The 12,121-nt window shown below is 49.0% G+C and overlaps 1 protein-coding gene across 18 annotated transcripts in view; it reads right to left on the minus strand.

Moving 5' to 3' along the window:
* TRERF1 (transcriptional regulating factor 1) overlaps nucleotides 1–11,885 on the minus strand; it is a 202,762-nt gene extending 190,877 nt beyond the window's left edge. For 12 of the 18 annotated variants that reach the window (XM_032339971.1, XM_032339973.1, XM_032339983.1 and 9 more), the window contains exons 1-2: nucleotides 10,853–11,054; nucleotides 10,348–10,429 (exon numbers count right to left, since the gene is read on the minus strand). The gene's annotated coding sequence lies outside the window, so the exon portion shown is untranslated. The other 6 variants (XM_032339968.1, XM_032339964.1, XM_032339969.1 and 3 more) reach the window with 6 other exon arrangements.
* Between the last annotated feature and the right edge of the window lie 236 nt (nucleotides 11,886–12,121).

A 12,121-nucleotide genomic window follows, 5' to 3' on the forward strand; every position in this document is an offset into this window, starting at 1 on the left:
CTCTGCGCTGAGCTCAACACAGGGCTCGATCTCACGACCCTAAGATCACGACCTGAGCTGAAATCAAGAGTCAGATGTTCAACCAACTGAGCCACCCAGGCGCCCCAGAAGGGTAAGCTTTGAATTGATGCTTCAGTAAAGCCAGATTCTATGTAGCTTCCTATACTCGCCATGCTATCTGCTAGTCCCTCCCCCCTTGCCTACCCAGCAAGCCCCCACTGAACCCATACAACCCCACTCATGTACCACCTCTCTGAAGACTTCCCTGGCTCCTCCACACAGTCTCTCCCACTGACTGCTTCTGCAGTATGATCTTTTTCTAAGCAGGTCTCTCTGTGTGCCGGGTTTATATGTTCTCCTGACTTGTCCCTACCAGACTCTGAGCTCCTTCTCCTACTGGTCCTGGAACTTCCAGCCACTGGTACAGTCTGGGCACATGAGAAGCACTCACACACACTTGAGGATCAAGTTGTCAGCATTGATGGTCACTGTAGCCTGGCAGGATGAGGAGCAGGGCGCTCGCTCACTTCTTCTAACAAAGATGTGAGCCACTAACCTTGATCTTAGAAAGACAGCTCTGTCCAGGGGCTCAGCAAAGGTTCTCGTGAACATCCTGAGCACTCCACCCTTCACCTGGATTGCAGGCCTTGGGGTAGTCCCGGTTCCTAGAATCTAGATAACCGTACGGGGAAGGTAACCAGGCAGTCTTTGCGGGTTAGCCCTGGGTCTGGAGACCAGCTTGGTAGCTCAGCACCCACGTCTCCTTAAGCCTCAGTTTCCTCAAATGCAAAGTGTAAAGTGGGCACCCATCTGCCTCCTACAAATGCTGGAAGACTGAAGTGACTAGTACACCTGCACAGGGACAGGGACACACACTAAGCTCTCAGTCAAAAACAGTAGCAACTACCCCTAAAGCCATCTGAAACCCTCATTTGGATACCCCACAGCATATGCAAATTCTTGAGCCCCTAAATAAGGCTCTTCTTGGTGCTCTCCGGGATGCAAGGGATACAATCCAATCTCTGACTCACAGCGTGTTGCCAAAATTCTCCCTGAGTTCCCAAGAGAAAATTTATTTTAATTCCCTCCAACTTTAAAAATTAAACAGTCCTTACAGCATTTTGGGGTGGCACAGAGTGACAATGGAGACCATGAAATCCAACAAGCAGCTTTAAAAAGGTTACAAACTGATTGGAGAAAGAAAGGAGAAGGCAGCCGAAGGGGGTGAGCAGGGGGGGTTGGAGACAATCCCCCGAGTGTCTGCTATTATTGAATACCCCAACTCTCAAAGCAGCCTGGCCGCCCCCTCCTCCATGCGAGCTAAGCTCTGTTAATGAGAAAACGGAGCTCTGCCTACATTTTACCACAATAATGATTTCCCCGTTGCATTTTTACATGCCTGCCGCTTTATCATAGCAGAAGTAGACATATATTTTCAATAAATCCCTTCTCTCCTTCCTCCTCCCCAACTCCAGCTCGCCCAGTAAATGTTGTTCCCTCCGCGCCCTCCCCCAACGCAATCCCAACCCTGGAGCACAATGAGTTCCACTAATCAAAACAGAAAGAAAAAGAAAAATGGAAAAATCACAGCTGCTGAAAAACAGCATTCGCTACAAGTCAAAGCCCTCCACATTTTTTCTGCATGCAGCATTTACTTCTTCAAGGACATATCACCCCCCCACCATCAGAAATCTTATGTAGAGTTGCTCCAAGGGGAGAGGGAAGGGGGGCAGGGAAAGAAATCTAATATTCACTCTCTTTCCTATTTTGACTAAGCCAGCACAGACAGAAATATAGATAAGGCCTCGAATAACTGATTTAACAAAATGTCACTTATTAAAAGGCATGGGGGATGGGGCTGCACTTGAATTTGAGAGCTCAGTTAAAGCACCCCAGCTAAAGGCTGCCAGACCGTGAGAGGCAAGGGGGAAGGAAACATTCTCTAGCCTGGTCTCCCTCAGGGGCTGCTAGAGCTGAGCCTGGTGGCAGAGGGGCCTGGATTTCTCCCTCCAGGGAGAACCAGTAGGGGGCGGGGTGAGGGGAGGAGGCAGGGGAACCTGAGATGAAACAAACAAAAAAACCCAAAAAACCCCAGTTGATTCTTAAATATATAAGCATTTATACTGCACCAGCTAGTGCCAGGTGCCGGGGGTACAACAATGAGTGCTGACCCAGTTCTGCCCTCCCTGGGGCAGCAAGGAAGGGGTAAAAGACACACGGGTTGGGGGGGCGGGGGGGGGGGGGTGGATATTATGACAACAGCATCCTAACAGCCCAGCCCAGCCCACAGCACCGGTCAGTGACCAGGCACATGGGGGCACACGGAGCTCTGGAGAGAGAGTGAAGGAATGAATGAGCATAAGCACACTGAAATTGTTTGAATTCCATACTGGTTTCTAAAGCAGCTCAGACTCTTCAAAAGAAGATAGGCCTCTAAATGTCCTTACCTACTGTAGCTCCCCATAACACCACCCCAGCTCACATCTGTTCACCCAATTAAGAACGAAAAGTGAACAAGCCCTGGTACTTGAGAATCAGCCTCATTACTGGTATCCTTGAGTTGAATTTTAAGGGAGTTTGATATCTCCCATTGTGATGACATCAGAGGGAACTCGAATGACACCCCCTATCCAAACGCCTTGGGCATCAACTCCAACTTTTTTGTTCCCCTTTCCCTTTTTAAAACATCTTTTAAAGAAGTTAGATGGGAGGTGGTTTCCCAAGACGAGGGGAGAGGCCCTCAGAGCTGTCCCTGTTATGACCAACCACCCCCCCACACACAAGGGGCCCCCAGGAAGCTTTCCAAGGTAGCAAATAGCAAACTATTGGAAACTAAAGGCCAGGCTGTCTAGAAACAACCATGGCTTGTCCAGGTCCCTCCACTCAGGAGCCCCACAAAAAGGACAGGGCTAAGGGTAGGAGGCTGATGGAGAACGGCCATGCAATTTGTTAAAGTCAAGTTTTGGCTTTAATTATGAGGCAGCCTTTGAGCTGTGTGCTCCAGAACGAGCCAGATGATTCAAGTTTTTTAAAAATGTAACGTCGGAAACATGTTTAAATCATCTAAGTCTTTCCAACGAAGGTGACTGGGACTTAGAAGCCCAAAGTTCCCAGATGATGGTCTTGGTTTCCATGATCTCTACAGCTACTCAGTACCATATCCTTAATATTGCATAGCATTATCTGTTTGAGGGTGCACAACATCTGGAGACCATTCAACTTCTGGCCTTAAACCAGGATGCTGGCTGGACCTGGGACTCTGGGTTAATCACTTATTTATATTTTTTTTTCGATTCTCCTTCTTGAGCCTCACTTTCTTTGGCTGTCAGATGAGGATACCAACCTCCTGTGGTTGTTGCTTCTGTCGTCAGATAAAATAAGAAGAGGCTTTGGACCAGCAACAAACTAGGTAAACACCGGTTATTTCAATGATGGCATCCATTTCCTCTCTCTCTGATTTTTCGTTGATTATTTTCCCCTTTATGAAACCAAATTGGTATCAGTTCCACTGATCTCTCAAAACTGACAACTTGTATTTATTATACAATTACAAGGAGTCCTCTTACACACAGGTGAGCAAAATCTCAGTAACAGCTGCATCTGGGTGACGGGTACAAGGGAGCTCATTATGCTAGCCTGTCTGCTTTTGTTGCATTTTCAAGTTTTCCCATCATAAAAATTAATTCAGAAATAAACAAATAAAGCCTCCCCCTCTAGCCCGGAGGCAAGCGGTCTGATGAGGGAAAAGCACAAGGTATTTCTTAAAACTAGAAATGACTTTTGCAGCATGACAGTATGAGAAAGGGCCCAGGGCTGGTTTTTGTTGTTTGGTGGGTTTTTTTTGTTGTTGTTGTTTTTTTAGGTAGACTCTGCTTTACAGTACAAGCCTCATTTGCAAAACAAAAGCTGAATGCAAATGAAGACCTGCCAGGACCCTCGGACCCCAGTCCGGTTTCCTGCGGAGGCTCAAGGCTCCCCTGCACCCAGTGCACAAACCAAGTGTGTCTGTCGCCTCGACTGGGCAGGTCTCCAAGTTTCAATCCGGGATCAGAGTCTGAACCTAGACTGCCTAGCATGTCACTGCCTGAGCTCGGATGCCAGCCTTCCTGTAGCACTTTCGATACAAAGATCCCAGAGGACCCGAAACCCCCAAGGAGAAAGTGGCTAGGAGGCTGGAACAAGAGTGAGACAGGGCTTGGTGAACAGGGGTGTGGGCAGAGGCTCTGGGAAGTTAAGGGAAACGTTTCAGTGGTTGTCAGGTTTTACATCTGAAAAGGAGATCTGGCTGAAGATTAATTCACCTCGCTGCTCTCGGTGCGCGATGCCTCTTACAGTTTACATAGCACTTTCCGTACATTATCTGATGGCATCCTCACAAGTGGAGGGGAGAGGCGACAGATGGTATCACCCGCCCTTTACAGATGCCCAGACAGGCTGGGAGGCCCCCTTGGCCAGAGCCAGGAGACCATGAGGGCGCTGGACTCTAACCTAGACCTTCAGCCACCCTCCTCACCCTCCAATCCCCATGCAGACCCCTCGCTGGGGGCCACCCAGGCTGGCAGTCTGTGGCGTGTGCTCCTGAAAGGCTGCCCAGAGGAGAGGGCTCTTTTTTTTTTTCTTCTTTTCTTTTTTGGAGCCTCTTCCTCCAAACCTATGCCACGGTGCCCACCAACTTTTGAACAGGGCTGAAAATCACAGATTTTTTTTTTTTCAATGATAGTATTCAAATAAATCTAACGTGAGGCCCAAATTACTTTAACTGAAGACTCTTCCTCAAGCGAAAAGAATTTGCTCTCGCCTCTGTACTGCTCAGTAATGCAGTCAAATGTTGAGAAAATGCAGTACAATTTTCTGATGCAGTCTTAACCCTTAGAAGTCTCTGGCTGGTGTCAGGTCCTGAGCCCAAACCCTTTCCCTAGGAGGGTGCGGACACAGCCTGGAGCAGCTTCCCCACCTTCTGCTCATCTGCACCTGTCTTCTCAGGTTTTCCCTTGGTCCAGGACCGAAGGCCCTCCACACCCACGCACACCCCCTCCCCTGCCCCTGAGGAAAAGGCCACATCTTCTGGAAACCCTCTCAAGGGCTTTAGTCAGCTGACCCTACCCACCAGCTGCTCTCCTCAATTCCTCCCTCTCCAGGATCTTTCCTGTCCATACACCAAGGTAATACCAGCACCCAAAACACCCTTCCCTTCTGCACAGGTCCTTCCTGCTCCCGCTCCGTATCTCTGCCCTCTCTTGCACAATCAAACTTTGCCAAAAAGTTGCCCACACATGCTGTGACCAGTTCCACCTCCTAGACGCCCCCCCAACCCCTCCAATCTTGCCCCCACCCCATCCATTGCATTCCAGGGAAGCGGTTCTTTGGAAAGTCCCCAGTGGCTTCCATTTTGTCAAATAATCCAGTGGTGACTTTTCTGGCCTTATCAACCTCATGAAACATTTAACCACCACCCCCTCCCCACCAACACACCAACACACCAACACACACAAACACAGCACCTCTCCTCTCTATAGGCTCCTTAGGGCATCCCATCCAGTCTCCTAGATTTAAACACCAGTTCCCTGGCCAATGGCTCATTTTTATCTCTTGCCTGGCCACTCCTCTGGTGCTGGACACTGCTGTCAGACTGCCTTCTTGACCTCTCCACCCTGAGTCTATCTAACAAGCGCTTCAAACTTAGCGGGACCCAAACAAAAATAGCTTGATTCCACTCCCCTCCTTCTCCCAATCTTCCCCATCTGGGCAAACAGCACCAGCCATGTACCCAAATGCTCAAGTCAGAACCCTCAGAGCTTTCCTCAACTCTTTCTCACCAGCTACCATCAAACCCAAACAGAAATACCTCCAAAGGTACGCACTTCCTGATACCTCCAAAGTGCATCTCACATCTCACATGCACCTGCTCTCTCCACTGCCCATCATCTTCTACCAGGCCTGCTCTCCAACTCCACACCTGCCCACCTCCACCACTGCAAGCCCCTTTATCAGAAGTTGGGAGTGTCACTTCCCACTGGAAACTTTCAGTGGTTTCTCACTGCACTTCAAATGAAACCCAACCTTTTCAGAGGCCTCCAAAGTCCTGCACATTCACCTCGTGCTGCCCTCTCTGTCCCTCTTGTCTGCCTGTGCCCTTCTTATACAGCACCCCCCAAGCCAAAGTCCTTCCACACAAGCTCTCCTCCTGGTGCTCTCTTCCAAACCTCAGAGCACCTTTATAGGCTACTCTAGCTGCGTAAGGCCAGGTCACTGTTCCCTGTGGTTTCATCTTTTATCACATTTTGCAATATATATTTCTGTACGTGTCTACCACCCCTCTGAATGGTAAGCTAGAGGCTGAGGTGGGGGTAAGGGGAGAGGGAGTAAAATATGTGTATTTTAATTATCATCATAGTCCCAGAGCCTTAAGACAGTGCCTAGAATAGTAGGTACTCAGTAGAGTAGCTGCTGAACATACCAGTGAATAAAGTAGATCCAATTATGGCATGAAAATAATTGGAGCCCAGAGTTATCACTGCCATTAGGGCACACGGGTTCTCTTCCCCCCTAAACAACAACAAATATGTTTGGTATGGTTGCACCGACAGCCCAATAACTCAGCATATCCCACCCATCCCCAGCTTGTCGTCTTTGACCAGTAAAACACAAAAACTACCCTCTTGCTCAGTAAACGCAAATTAAACAGAAGACCTTAATAAGCAGATACCATGAGTACTTTAAAATTCTTAGAAAATATCACACGGTCTTTTTATTATGCAGTTTCTTTAACCCAGAAGAAAAGATTTAGTAAGAAGCCATGGAATCAAACGTAGTGTTACCAGGACTGTATTATTCCTTAAAATGCCACAGTACCCGTGGTGACAAGTGCCAATATCTTGGTCGCCAGCTACTCCTGTCTCCTCCCCACAAAAGAAATCAACTATGTTTTACTTTCCCCTTTATTTCTGTGGTTCCCCTCCAACATGCAAATTCAGAAATATTATTAATCCACAAGATCCCAGCTGATTCTAATCCTCCCTTCTCCCTAAATCACACTGTTTTATGAGGTCATAAATAAGCTGAATTCAACTGCTTTTAGAGCAGAACAACCAATATCCATTCGTACTGGCTGGGGTCTGAGCCACTTGTCTGGATCCTCACTTTTTATGTCAATGTTCAAAGTCAATAAAGACATCTAGAGCTTTCCCCCAAAAGATGCCCAAGGTGAAATACAGAATATCCCAGAAATGACGGGAATACGACATCACTATTATGAACTCTATCACAAACATATGACCAAATCCCAATTACCTGTATGTGAATTCTCCACAGAAAGTGGGTAAAGCCACACTCAGCCTCCTCCCCCAAGACTACATCCTCCTGCGGCGTGGGAATAACAGCTCAATTAACCTTAGACTTGACCAAGCATAATTAGACAGGTAAACCAGCTGGCTGGAGGGGAAACTTTCAAGATTAACTGAAATTATTTTTGGTGCCTGGGATTATGTGCCCCCAAGCTCTATTAGCACATATAATTGGGAAACAACCATCTACTTTTTTTTCCCAAGATAGTGGGAGACTTTCGTTAAGGTATTTTCTTTGTATTCGATGGTCAAGATTACCGGCTAGCTACTCAAGAGTCCTTTTTGGAATGGCCAAGGGTACAAATCCACTCTCTCCATGAGAAGACAAAACGGAAGTTAATCAACTCGTTCTAGTCCATGAAGCAATTTGGCCGTTGGCCCAGGAAGAGGCCTGTCGAGACCTCCTGACACCTCTCTCCACAAGACCCAAGTCACAGAATTTCAGAAATGGGAGAAACTCATGGGTCAAATACGTATTACTAAGATTAAAAAAAAACCCAAGACCCAGAAGTGGCTAAAAACTGGTACCTTCCCAACTTTTCTCCTAGGTGACATTTACTCCCTGCTTTGAGAATCAAATCACCTTAAAAGTTCTTTGTCACTTTACAAACACTGTGAACTGAGCCAATTCTCCAATGCAAGACAATGGTAACACTTTCTGATTAGTAGACTTGATGGAGAACCCTTAAACTTTCAAAAAAAAAAAAAAAATCAATGCGTTTGATTATTATGACCAACCTACCTATCAGAGGAAAAAGAATATTCTGAGTAAGCTTTGTCTTTGTGACCACACATTTTATTATATAAGCAGCAGTCCCCTTTTACTACGAAAGCTCCTACTTCACCAAAAACCACAGGCCCAAGCCAGTTAAGGAGGCAAAACTGAATACTTTTCACACAGTTCATAGAACAACTGTTTTCACAGCAAGCTCACATAAATGCTATGTGATATTAACACATGCCTGCTAGGTGGAAGCCGGCTTACCAAGCTGTGAAAAGACCCATGTTCACCATGGAACCTGCAGAATTAATATTCTCAATGCCCATAAAGCAGAAGGGAAATGCTCTTTTTTTAAGATGTCAAGCTGGCTTCTCAACAATCCTTTGGCGAAAATGGACATGCCTAAAAGGGCGGGGCCCCAAGAGGTGTGTCACTCCCGGTATCAATTCCTATAAATCAAATCCTGACAATCACCACAATATTTTAAAAAGAATGAATTATGATTCATGGGCCTTCAAACCTTTATTACCACAAGAACATTCTCGGCAAAACAGAAAAAAAAAAAAGCTACTGTGACTTGATTAATGGCCAAAGCAAGACAATAAAATAAATCTCATAAATATAAGGGAAAAAAAAATGAAAGACTGCTCTTGGCTTCTCGGATAGACACGTAAATAATTCTACTACCCTGGGGTAAACACATATAAAGATTTTGTTTACCCTCCCAGCATATACACCATCCAGACTAAGATTCTCAGCAGGGAAAAATAATAGTGAATTTTCTTAACTAATGCCTAGTTAGGAATATTTGTTAAGTGGCAATAATATTTAATTCCCAATGAACTCAACTCTCAACTGGCCAAAAATCAAATTCTCAATCTGGAAATCTGATGACAGGAAGGAAAGAAGAAAAGCACCGTCCATCAGTAACACGTAGAGAGATCTTTTTTTAAAACCCACTTTTTCCCCTCCTAGAATTGAGCTCATCCACAGAATTGCACAAAGCTTAACCAACTTTAGTTAACCACACATGTAGGTTACTACCTGACCCTAAGAAACACGTCTGGGTTTCCGTCTCGTCTGGGTTTGAGTCTCTGGAGTTAAAATTATACTGGCTAAAGTTTAAAACTCCCAGTAATCCATCAGGGTCCCTGATAGCCAAATCCTATAACTCATTTGCAGAAACCAGCAGGCTGAAGACCAGGAAGAGAGAGGCTGGGAGAAGCAAAGACTGCTGGTTAACTGGTTAAGCTTGGAGTCCCGCTTATTATTCTGACAGTGGGCATCTAAATCACATTTTCTACCACCAGATTGCTTTCTTGAAACATAAATGATGCCAAAGGCCGGTACCAACTGGGACAACTTAAAACTCCTCTCTTAAGGCTCTCCACCACGGCCTGCTAAAAGGGGAACCCAGGTGGATTTGGGGAGGCATTTTTTTTAAAGAACTCTTCAGTCATCCCTGGCTTCTTCATTCCCAAGCATCACCTCCACGGACTTCACCAGACAGCCCAGGCCACGTTGTGAGCCACCGGCTTCAACGCTTCATTTGCCAAAGCCACGTCTCGTCTTGGGGAAGAGTTTCCACAAAGCAGGCTGTAACAGACCAGCCGAAGGTACTCGGAGGAACCAGAAGTCATTTTCTTTAACCTAAGGATGGCAGGCGCACATGCTCCAGCCCAGTGCTGGCCAGAGGCTGCCCGCCAGGTGCTCTCGGCCTCCGCCACTGAATGGGTGGTTTTGTGTTATTCTTAAATGTCTATTTCTTCAGCTCACCAGCAGTTAACTTCCCAGTCTCCTAAACTGAAGTTAGGGAGTGAAGGGGGCAGGCTTACCCCCTTACACATTTCTCTTATCTGGGTGGCCGCCGTAACTTGGGGGAGTACCCAGCCCCCAAAAAGCCTTACAGGCACATATCCATACACATATGCATCATGTCAAAAAACCCCAAAGGCACATCCCTAGGGTCCTGCGGTTTCTTGGCTGGAAGAATGAAGGCTTTATAACATCACAAGCTTCAATTGCAAGCCCCACCACCACCACCCTTTAAGCCGGGGCTGCCAATTATAGCGCCCACCGAGGCCCTCCCCCTTTGCTGGGATGCTGGACAGCCTGCAGAGGGACGAGGGAAGAAGGGAAGCAGAAAGAAGGCCCTGCTAACAGACTGAAAGTACAGAAGTGGGGGGGGGGGAGACTTTTCCCTTCCCCTCCCCCGTCTTCTCACGGAGCATCCCCCAACTAATTTTTTTTTTTTAAATGAAACTTAATAAGCTTCTTGCCTACCTTGGCTGTTTCTGCAACAAGTGCATGGGCAATCCGACAAGACCAGACTCCGCTTGGGGGGTGAGATGGGGGGCGAGCAGAGCTGATGGAGTAATTTCAATATTAATTTATGTCAGAGCCGCCTTCTCGAAGCGCTACTCACTTACAGTACTGCCCTCAGCCTGTAAACAAATATCGCTCCGCCAGGAAACATACTCCCCAGATGCAAGCCCCTTCCCCAGCAGGGAACAGGGCCCTACGCCGCCCCCACCCCACCCCCAACAGCATGCGCCCCCACCCCGGGGAGGAAGCTCCGGGTTCCCAAAGCACCAACCCACCACCTCCCGCCACCACCCCAGCAAGAAACTTACTCGGTCCGTCTACGCCTCCACCCTCCCTTCAGGAAATCTACTCTCCATATGCATTCAGCCTCCCCGCAGGAAATCTGCTCCCCCCTCCCCCCTTCTATATACATGCACCCCTCCCTCTCCTCCTCCCCACGCGCCCTCCCCAACCAGAAACTTACTAGCGTGCAAGCGTGCAGGCTCTCCTGATCCTGGAAACTTACTCCCAGATATAGCGCCCGCCAGCCCCCTTTCCCGGCCCTGCTCCCCTTCCTGCCCTCCGCGGCAAGCAACTCCAAACTCTCCGCATCCAGCCACTCTCCCTCCCCGGTGGAAATTTGCAGCGCGGGGCCGCGCGCGTGCATCCACCCTCCCCTTCAGGAAACTTACTCCCCATCTGCATGCACCGCCTCTCAGCCATCGCTTAGAGGGAAGGGGGTGTGCTAGGGAGACAGAAATACATATGTATCTCTCGCCCCTCCCCCGGCCGCAGCCCACTCGGGGCCGAGCCGCGGTAACCTGGCCTTACCTTTTGCATTGCTCCCCACCCTCGCCCCCTCCCTTAACCCTCCTTATCCGCTCCCCGGCGCCCCCCTTTTTTTCACCCATTACCCACCCCTAGCAACCGTTCCCAAGCTCCTCTCGGCCTTTTTTTTTTAATCCAGGATGCAAATTCCTCCCCTGTCAGCAAATCGACTGTCAAATTATTTTCTTGCAAAAGGAGAAAGGCGGGGGGGGGGGGGGGGGGGGGAGCAGAAGCAAAAAAGGGGAGGGCGGGGGAAGGGAGAGAGGGACAGAGGAGGGGAGAGATATCCCTCCGCAGAGCTGGGTCTGGCGGCGGGCGGGGAAGCAGGAAGTAAGGTGTCCAGCGCCGCGGCCGGCGGGTCCTCCGCCGCGGCCCCCACCCGCGCCCCCTGTCCCTCCGGGCGACGCGCTCGGGCGGGCGCGGGCAGCCTAGCGCATTGTTAGCAGCCTCCCCGGCGATGCGCTGCCGACCTATTTTGTTGCTCTGCATGTGCCTGTGAAGTTGCACCTTTTGTAGGCTGCGAGACTCTGGACGAGGATGGGGGCTGGGGACGCGGACGCGAGTTGCGGCCCCGTGCGGGACCTGTCAGCCCCGGGTGTTGGCGGACTCTCCCGGCGTGACCGGAAAATCGAGGCCCGGGAGAAGGCGGCGTGGCCGGGAAGCTGCCGCCTTACACCCGGACCAGTGCAGGATTGCTTCCTGCGTAGCCGTCCCGGTTATTGTAACGCGCTTTGCAGTTGAACGACTGGGTGTGGGGGGGTATTTATTTTTTATTTTTAAGGGGTTGCAAAGACGCCAGGGTCTAGGTGGAGTGCGGAGAGATGGTCTGTACCTACCCCCGCTGCACCGAGGTTCGGCGGGGCTGGGAGAGGGGCTGGGGCTCCCGGGAAGGGGCTGGAGGTTCGCGAAGCGCGCGGCTCCATCC

Source organism: Mustela erminea, chromosome 4 (genome assembly GCF_009829155.1).
Source record: "Mustela erminea isolate mMusErm1 chromosome 4, mMusErm1.Pri, whole genome shotgun sequence".
In the NCBI taxonomy this organism is placed as follows: domain Eukaryota; kingdom Metazoa; phylum Chordata; class Mammalia; order Carnivora; family Mustelidae; genus Mustela; species Mustela erminea.